The 10,476-nt window shown below is 39.4% G+C and overlaps 1 long non-coding RNA gene across 2 annotated transcripts; it reads right to left on the bottom strand.

Moving 5' to 3' along the window:
- Positions 1-7,757: 7,757 nt before the first annotated feature.
- LOC148037724 (uncharacterized) lies at positions 7,758-9,804 on the bottom strand. 2 transcript variants are annotated; one of them, XR_015690686.1, is made up of 3 exons: positions 9,521-9,804; positions 8,349-8,397; positions 7,758-8,204 (listed from the first exon to the last, which is right to left on the bottom strand). It is a non-coding gene; the product is annotated as an uncharacterized LOC148037724 (long non-coding RNA). The 2 variants fall into 2 exon arrangements; XR_015690685.1 differs by having other exon boundaries at positions 7,758-8,397; positions 9,521-9,797.
- Positions 9,805-10,476: the final 672 nt, after the last annotated feature.

The raw sequence follows: 10,476 nt of genomic DNA, 5'->3' as shown, positions 1-10,476 counted from the left end.
AGTTGAAAGGTGAGAAGGATCGAAGCTTGCACTCGAGAGCTATGGCGAGAGAGCAAGAGCAAGAAAGAGAGAGACAAGAAATGGGAACTCCAACAGTCACAATGTGTGACCGGGCCTTCCTTTATTCAAACTGTCAGTAAAAGAATAAAGAATAAAGCGACAGTGACGGGCGCCCGCCACTTGCAGTGTGCAGTGGCAGTGATTGTCAGTGTAGTAATACATGGGCGGCTAGGCGGAGGCACCTTTACCCCCAACAATTTCGATACATGTCTTGCTAGCAAAGGACTAACTAACTTACATTCTTAATGGTTGTTAAGCCCATTTGGTCAATAGTTTTGATGGCTACTCTCTTTTCAATTGTGCCTCATCCAAATCCATTCACATGATCAACATAATAATGGGTAACATTTTTGGTTACCCATATAATTCTATATATTTGTGGTTACATATAATTCTATACAAATGGAAAAGAACCTTTGTTTCAAGGCTACAAATGATGTCCATTAAGATATCCACTACACCAAACTAAGGAAGGAGTGTATCAAAGATATATTAAACAAACACTTGTGTTGCTTGTACACAAGAGAAGTGATCAAATTATATTTTAAACAACCATATCGATGCTAACAACAAAACGTGGCTTGGTAATTATGTTAATTATCATACTTGATAGAAATACAAGCTCATTTTGTGATTAAGGTGGATATGTGTATTAAAGAAATATGAAGATAAGCAATCGGATGGGTTATTTAGACCCTTGTTGGATGGATCTGCATTGTGGTGCAAACCATTAACAAATGCATGCTCAATCATGTTGGGGAATTTGGATATATGCCCCACAAGAATCAAAGATTTGATTAATATTTTCACAAATAGTACATGACATGTCATATGTATCAGTATGACAAAGATATTGGTCAAAGATGTTGCAAGCTGCTCAATTGGCAAAAACACAACATCTCCACAACAATAAGCTTTCTATTTGCACTAAGCACATTAGAACATAGTACCAAGAATGACATGATCAATGATTGTTAGCATACACGTATCATGAATTGTACAAGCAAGTTATATGGGTGCCTTTCATTTTGAGGTGGTATATTTTCAATGTGGGGGACCAACATTTATGGAGGCATCGATGGTTGGCTAACCTAATCATTATTTTACTCCTCTTTTGCCTATTTATAGGCCACCCCTCCTCCATGCCATTATCAATTCATATATGCACATTTCATCCTACTAGAGTGACGGACTCTAGGAGTACTGTGATGTGTGATTGTACATACTATTTTGGTTTGGTATATGTATTCTATTTCCCAAGTTCACTACTTTTCTTCCATTGCCCCATATTTCTCTAACATGGTATTAGATCTTAAGTGTCTCGATTATCGTGTTCTCTTCTATTTTTAAAATGAAATCCCAAGTTCATTATTTTGCATCTATTGCTCCACAATCATTTGACATGATATCAAAGCCCATGTGTCTTGATTCTTGTGATGTCTTCTTTTTTTAATTGTAACTTTCAAGTCTAATCCAACCTCCTTGACTACTACAACCTTGTGTTTTGCTACTATTGTCATTTGACTAGCCTAGGCACATCATCTAATAGCTAGGCGGAAATTTTCAACTGCTGGGTAGCCTATCTAATCTACATTTTGACAACTACACCCTATGTTAATCAACCCAACCATCATTTTCATTCACTTAATTGATTTTCCATGTTTTGCACTTATTCTCGCTCTTTTTTCACAAGTGTCAATATGTGCCTGTCTATGTTCCATCCTTCCTACATTTCATTTTAGCATGAAGGGAAGATTCACACATGTCAACTATTATGCCTCTATTGTCAAAAGGTATGGATCTAGAGCATGACATGAGCTATGGAGGATGGAAGATGCAGACAGGACTCATGTAGACATAAACACAGACAAGATCAACTGTCACACAAGTGAATTAGGTTCCAAGATTGAGACTTGGACTCATAAACACAATCTTGTGTATAAGACAATGACACAGACACTTGATTGAAGGACAAAAGTACTATGACATTGCATTGAAAAGTGAACCAAGTGCATCATTATATAGTCTCTAACATTTCTCCACTCTCCTCACTATGCATGTGGGATTCAGGATATCTCTTCCTTGAGCATACATCATTTGTCATTTCTCAATACCCCCCCTCAAACGATGAGTTCCTACACTTACTAGCTTCCCCCCGCCCCCCCCCTCCCCCCCTAATATGATGACATGGCTCGAGAGACTAGCTCATAGGCAGCCTAGTCAAGTTAAAGCTTGAAACTTTACATCTTTGGCAAGGCTTTTGTTTTACAAAGAAAATCCACTATGGGAAAGATAATTTCTTCAAAACAATTTGTCAGAGTTGTTGATGGCGGAAGCATCTTCTTCTTCTTCCCTTTCATTCATAAACTGATTCTGATGGTGATCATCTTGCACATGTTGGGCTCTTTTCTTGTGAAAACATTCACTGGCTACATGGCCAGTCTTACCACAATAATGACGTATAATCCAATTCTTGTTGTTGTTGTTGATGATGAATCCTCGACCTCTTTCTTTAGGTCTAGCAACTCCTTTGGTGTATAAGAGGTTTTCCCTGGATGATGGGACACCATCTTTTGCATTCTTGTTCTTCTGTTTATTCTCTTCATCAAGAAGAGAGTGCTCAATATCTTTCTATGACAAATTAGGTACAGCACTGAGAGTAGAGACACGATTTTCATAAGGATCCTCGTTTACACTAGCAAGGAGTACAACAATGGCTTCATCTTCATCTATTGTTTTCTTCAAAGTGGCAAGTTGAGTTTTTAGACTTTTGAATTTGTTAATATGTATAGTCATTGAAGTGTTGTCTTTTATGTCAAGCTTATAGAACTGTATTAACAACTTGACCTTAGAGTTTTTTGCTTGACTTCCAAAGATCCTGTCAAGCTCATCCCAAGCCTTTTTAGCATCTCTGATGCCAAAGATATGGTGCAATACATCATCAGACAATCCCCAAGCAATAATATCTAGAGCTTTATTATTCATCTTTTTCCACTCTTTGGACTTTGGTTCTTCAGGCTTTGGTTGGACCCTTCCAAGGATTTTTCCATCTTTACTTTCTTCTACTTCCTCCTCTTCCTACAACAGGTCCCACAAGTCCTTCCGCATAAAGTGGTACACGATCTTCTCCTTCCAGGCATGAAAGCCTTCTCCATTGAACTTGGCTATTTTCTCAAGCTCTGTCATGTTGATCATCTTCAAATAACCAATAAAAGAGTTGTAGTTCAATGTGTCAAGAGACACAAGAAGATCAGTGTCAAACTGACACTAGTTGAGTATCAGTGGATACTATTCTTTGAGGTTAGTGTTCGATGTCAGTGCTTAATCTGTTTGTTGATTTGAAGTGTTGCTCTTGTTGGGAACTGAGTTCAGGTTCAAATCAGAGTGGCATAGACTTCAGTGAGTTGAAATGAAGTGAAAAATTGAAGACTTGAGCTTGGTGTTGAAATGGCAATGGCTGCCCTTTAGGGTTTGCAAACAAGGGTATGATTTTTTTCTAATTGCAGCTAATAGAGATGATCATTTGGTGAGTGGGAGAGAGCTTAGGTATGGCTCTTTAAAAGCCCTATAGTTGCAGAGAAAATCGCACAGCGCAGGAGAGAAATCGATGTACAGATTAGAATCGGCGCAATTCTGAACGAATGTAAAAAAACATAATGCTAAACTCTAGCTAGGACAATGTTGGTGTTTGATGTGCCACATAGAAGCTTTGGGAGTCAAAAAACACTTTCCCAGAAGGACGCACTGGAAGTTATGGCCTGTAGAGAGAGATCTAGTTGCTCAAAGTAGGGTAGGTATTGTTTTGGCTATGGTAGCCATGAAAGCTGGAATGAAGGTAGAGGTAAAAATGAGGTCATAAGCTAGCATTGAGTTGGACTGAAGTTAAGAAAGCTTGAGAGAGCAAAGAGAATAGCTAGATTAAGCTAGGTCATGCTCAGCTGAGCTCTAATACCATGTCAAAAGGCGTGGATCTAGAGCATGGCATGAGCTATGGAGGATGGAAGATGTAGACAGGACTCATGTAGACATAGACACAGATAAGATCAACAGTCACACAAGTGTATTAGGTTCCAAGATTGAAACTTCGACTCATAAACACAATCTCGTGTGTAAGATAATGACACAGACACTTGATTAAAAGACAAAAGTACTATTACATTGCATTGAAAAGTGAACCAGGTACATCATTATATAGTCTCTAACCTTTCTCCACTCTCCTCACTATGCATGTGGGATTCAGGACATCTCTTCCTGGAGCATACATCATTTATCATTTCTCAACATCCATTCACTACACTCGCTTCATATTCTATTCATCTCTTATCTATTACTTTGAACTCTTGACTCTTGCTTGAACTCTTGAACGCATGTTATTTGGCTTACTAACCATAAATAACCCACATATTCTCTCTAACACTCTTATTTATTATCTCTACATAACATCTGTCAATGGCTCCTTCATCTTGTAATATTGATTATAAGCTTCAAGGCACACCAAAGGGAAGGTTCACACATGTTAGTTATCGTGCTTCTGTTCACTACGCTCCACATCCTATTTGGCTCTCATCCTTGAATTTAAGCACATCTCTCTCACTTGAACTGTTGAACTCGTGCTATTGGGCTTATTAATCATAAGTACCCCAAGAATTCTCTCTAACACTCTTTCCTTATCATCTCTACATGTCATTTGTCAATGGCTCTTCCATCTTGTAATATTGATGGCAAGCTCCAAGGCCTTGACTATCTAACTTTAAGTGCATTTATGAAAGCATGGTTTATGCAAAAGTGTCTATGGTTCATGAAAGCATGCTTTATGCAAAAGTCTCTATGGTTCATGAAAGCATGGTTTATGCAAAAGTGCAAATGGTATATTGTTCCAAATTTGCCTTGCATCTCGAAGACTTGGTCACGTATTACTTGGATATCCATAATCTTATCTAAGTGGCATTTTGTACTTATCATGCATGAACTAAGAGAGGGTGTCAATACTATCTATGGTATACTGTTCCAAATTTGCCTTACATCTCAAAACTTGGCCACGTATTGCTTGGATATCAATGATCTTATCTAAGTAGCATTTTGTACTTCTCGTGCATGAACTAAGAGAGGGTATCAACACAATACATATGGGATGTACGGGTAAGTTATAAGGGAGCATTTCATTTTGAGAGGGCAAAAACTTTTCAACTTCGCCGATTGACAACCTTCCAATTATCCTTGAATCACTAGAGATAGTTTTGCATGATCAAAGATCATGTACTCCAACAAAGGGGATCTTTAACCTAAGTATTTTGCATGCCCTCAACTAGACCAACCTCAAAGGACATAGCAAACTGTCATACGATTGACATAGCTCAAGATGCCTATGAGATCAATGTTAGCTTGATACTATTGGGAGTCTTGAGTTGCCATTTTATCACCAATGGCCATTGGTTTTGTAACTCCCAAGGCCAAAGTTTGATATTCTTACAATCGATAATGACACAACCATCACCAACTTGCCGCATGTAATGCCACACATTAACAATTTTCAAGTTGGAGGAACAAGAGAATGATCACGTGGCTTCTATTAACATTGCAAGCCCCCATACAAACAAGACCCATGTTTACTCAACACTTCAAGATACCTTGCACCTGTACTAGTGATACAATTGGCATTGAGGTAGATCAAAGTAGAGCACTCCAAGTTACTTGGTCTCGATCTCTAGAGAAGGGCCCTAGTTTAGTGTATCTATCAATATTTGTGAATAAAAGTTAAGCTAACCTCCACTTTCTCATTTGATTTTGGAATGTTGACTATGTATTCTACTAATTTTATTTTAGAATGGATCTTTTTGACATTGTATATTTTAATATAACCTGAATAATTGTTAGCCAATATTTAAAATTTTCATATTTCTCAATAATGCTACACAAGTAGAATTAACACAGGCTAGTTTTAGTTTCTTGTAATTTAGCATTATGTCGAATATACAACTTCTTAATTTTCTTTGCATATTTAACCATTATGAACGCTTACAATTATCCAAAGTTCATAGTTTTAAAAATGAATTATGCAATGATGTTATAACGTGTACAGTCTAATGCATATACTCAATTAAAACTCATATAACTTGATTGATACAAAGGCAAGATAGGATGATATTCATGACAAGACTAACTTGTTAGTGTAGCATTTCGGCTACATTTATTCAAGTGTCTTAATCTCATCACTAGTCTTCCCGGAATCTCATTCTAGACCGTAATCCCCAGAGATTTCAGCTGATGCCGTTTACGATATAGAATTTTATGACTACTCATGAAATGAAAGAGGCACTGAGGCACCAGTCCTACAGTTAGGGGACCTGTCCTACACTCTTCCAGGTGTTGGTTAAGAAGGGATTTGTATCAAAAGAGCTGCTTGAGAAAGATCTTCATTCAGCTTCTGCCATGATTTTACATGCACACAACATACTGTGGTGCTGCCTCCAGTTGCCTGTCCATCCCCTTCGCCATACTTCCCGCAGTGGGGGGAAGATCTTACTCACATTCACCAAGTCTTCACCAAGTATAAGCTTGTTTGCAAGAGTCCCCTACCAATTAATGGCATTGCAACGCATCTTAGTTAAACATTCCATTCATGCAGAAAAGCACCATCAAGTAAAGTCACTATGACTGGCATTATTAAAATAAGGGTTGTAGCCCGTGGTTTGAGCATGTGGGTCAAATATTAATAGCATGTCCATGTTATGTTGCGTTTAAGCCTTCTCAATAAACTAAAAAGAAACCCTGCCAAAAACCTACATTCATCAAGTCCATAATCACATGCTGAGGTCAATAGTGCTACTTTGTATTAACTGGACAGACAAACATTATGCTAAGTAAGCCCCTGGATAAATAACTTTCTATGTGCTCTTATAAACGAAGTGATTCAGTATATCCCATGATAGGTCGAGTGGCAAGCCTCGTATCCAGTTAACCTTTGCTAGCTACTAGCTACATAAACACAGTTCTACATTTGCAAGTGATTCATGGGTAGTCCCTTCGACTAAGGCTCTGACAAGCTACATAGACAGTCTCTCATTTGCAAATGTTTCATTGGTAGTCCCTACTCTAAAAACTTGCACAAAAAGGAAATACAGCTACAGTTGGTTCTGACATGCAGCCTCATGTGCACTTCTGGAATAGGGAGGATTAGTATGTGACTGACACTTGGTTCTTAAGTCCAAGCAGATTTCACCAACATGGATAGTGCTAATATGTGGCTTCTGAAGCCAAATCTGAAACATATAAAGTACACAAAGACATGTTCAACACATTCATAGCAACACAAGCAATTTAAATTGAGTTTGCATGTGGCTAACAGGTTGTCCAAGCAGATTTCAGCAACATGGATAGCGCTAATATGTGGCTTCTGAAGCCAAACCCGAAACATATATAGTACACAAAGACATGTTCAACACATTAGTAGCACCGCATAAGCAATTTAAATCGAGTTTGCATATGCAGAGAACCATAAAAAAGTCTAGCTGGGGAAGAAACCAATTGTGCCACAAGTACACACTGTACCACCACCAAGCCAAGATTTAAGCAGTGCTATGATGGTCTCTTCACAAAAACAGAAGACATGATTGCAAGGGCTTGTACACTACATAGCCTTGCGAAGGGTCCTTGTGCACAGCAGACTAGAAAAGGCATACATTGAAATGTATCCCAAGTTGATTCTAAAAATCTGTTGCCATTGAAGAAAACGCATGCACACCAGACCAGAATTTGTTTTCAGGTTCTGACCCCTGGCATATACTAAATGGTCCTGGCTTCAGATCTGCCCTAGACAGACTTCACAAGTATCCCACACAGAAAAGAGAGTAAGGCCACATCTTCCTTTTCTCATTAACAGAATTCAGAAATCAACATCAAATCCACTTTGACCTCATCTTTTAACAGTTTTCTGATTCCAGCAAGTGTAATTTGTACTAGAGAGAAATCATGGTCTCAAAGAGAATCAAGCAAGTTCAAACTGCATTGTGGCTACTGAACTCAAAAGTCTCTGCAAAGACATCTGGCTATAGCCACCATAGCCCTTAAGAAAGTAGTAATTGTACCACATAGATATTTCAGAGTAGATGTTCATGGCCTCTCTGGCAGCCCAGTAAAGCTCCACCCTGGACCAAGTAGTAAAAGAGGGAACAAAATTGATGAGGCTAAATCTCTTCACCATCCAATCAGAGTACCAAAGCAGTCAATGCCATCAAACTCCGGTGCTAACTTTGGTAGACTAAAAGAAGGCTTTGAAATTTTCAGAGCACCTTGTGATGACCTGTCGTTACTGTCCCTTTGTTGACTGTTAGGGTGGGCCTGCACAAGAAGTAACATTCAGAAAAAAGTTCTTCAAAGTATCAGATATAATGCAAATCTTAAATATCATCACATAACATTTGTTTTCCATATTCAAAAGCAACATGGGGGACTGTTAGGCTATTTGTGGAGCTGAACAAAGCAAAATGCAACCAGGATTCTCAACTAAGTGAGCACATGAGTAAGTGTGAATTAGTTCCTATCGGACCTGCATGGGCAAGCGAAAACTAACAGTACAAATGTGCTATAGGAAAAGAGAACCTGTGCTCCCCCAAACTGAGATGCTTTAGAACTAGCATATCTACCAGTTTCATGGCAGCAGCCCAGCAAATAGTTACAAGAATCATATCATATCCCTGAGTAACACGTCAATGTTATTCCCCTCTATCATGGAGAATTGGTATGAAATCGATATCCTCAAAGACTACATTCAAGAAACCTAATCTGCAATCACAAGAAGTTCTTGACATTTTCCCATGTTGGAAAAGGGGCTCTTTACGCTTGGTTCATGCTAGAGTCTTCAACAGGCACCGCATTCCCAGCTAGGTGCCGTGCAGGGTGGGTGGCCGCCAGGCCCCTCTTTTCCCTTGCTTTTCTCTACAGTGCTCAACATCATGAGCTCCCTCTTTTCCCTTGCTTTTCTCTATAGTGTTCAACATCATGAACTTCTGCTTAGGAGGCACTGCATTCATGGCTAGGTGTGGTTGGGGGCAAGGTGCTGTCCTAGCAAAATATGGATGCCCCCCTCGCAGAAGCTCAAGATGTCGTAATTCACATATTGTAAATTACAGTGGGAATTGGTCTAAAGTTTCTTGCGAATGGGTATGCAAAACAACCAGTAGAAAGTGGCCTGTCAGACCTCAAGAAATCTCCAGATGCAAAACAGGCCAGATCTGTAGAACTCTCCAGATCCAAAAGATGAAGAGCTGTTGTGATCACATAAACACATGGATTTCAAGGAAAGGCACTCACCGAAAAAAGGGAAAAAAAAAAAAAGAAAACTGACATTCCTCTTTAGCAGCGACAACAGCAATGAAACACAGAAACCTTCATAGATTCCTTGCGAAAAGAACAGAAAGAAAAGAGGTGACTTAGTTTACTGTTTGAATAAATTTACAGTCACCTGCTCAGATGGCACCGAGTAGTCGCAGAGGCGGAGCAGATGGAGCTCGGAGCTCGAGAGGACGCCGAGTGCTCCTGAAGCTAGGCCTGCAAAGCAGCCAAAGGTGGCCATGGTGGCAGAGCTGTTTGTCGAAAGAGAGATAGACAGTACTGCTGTGTTGTCGTATGTGTAGGGTCTCTCTCTCTGTGTCTCTCTGTGTGGGGTCTCTCTGTTTTTCTATCCTCCGAGGAGGAGGAAGTACAACCCCACGAGCCCAGAGAGGAGGAAGAAGGAGAAACCCAAACACTGGCAAGAAACAGCATCTTATAGTTTCGTCCCAGCGCTCTGTCTTCTGTTCACACTGTCGCCGCTGAACCAGCTTTTCACCCACAAGCAAATATGGAAATTTATGTCTCACCAAATATGGAAAATGCAATCAACCCATACTATATCAGAATTCAAAGAACACCCAGGTCCCAAACCCGTCTCCTGTCCTTCATGGCAAACAACCATCCATACCCAAACCCCAAACCATTTAAAATACAGATTCTCAAGTTCTCTCTCTCTCTCACTCGTGCAAGAAAGGGAACTATCCTCCAAGGGCTTATGAAGATTCTTAGCCGAGACACCATAGGGGGAGTTCCGATTATCAAATAATAAAGCATTCATGCTACTCTAATGATGCGCCTTAAGGGCCACACTCATTGTGTTGTTGCTAGCATGTTGCAAAGGTCCTTGTAAATGGCCAGTTAGGTAGCTGTTCAGAGGGTTTTGTGGTTTAGATTGATGTTAGCTTCTTGTTGTTTCCCTTATGAGAAGCTGTAATTCCACCTTCTTGAGTAATACAAATTTATATTCAGCATTTTAAAAAAGGGGGGGACTAGTAGTCTCCCTTTTCATTTTTTATATAGAAAGAAAGAAGAGAATAACCATGATTATTTCCATGCTAAGGCTAGTTACACACCAAGTGATAGACG

This window comes from Lygodium microphyllum, chromosome 4 (genome assembly GCF_053477565.2).
Source record: "Lygodium microphyllum isolate KBCC chromosome 4, Lygodium_microphyllum_v1.1.10, whole genome shotgun sequence".
In the NCBI taxonomy this organism is placed as follows: Eukaryota; Viridiplantae; Streptophyta; class Polypodiopsida; order Schizaeales; family Lygodiaceae; genus Lygodium; species Lygodium microphyllum.
This window is presented reverse-complemented; position numbering and strand designations above follow the sequence as displayed.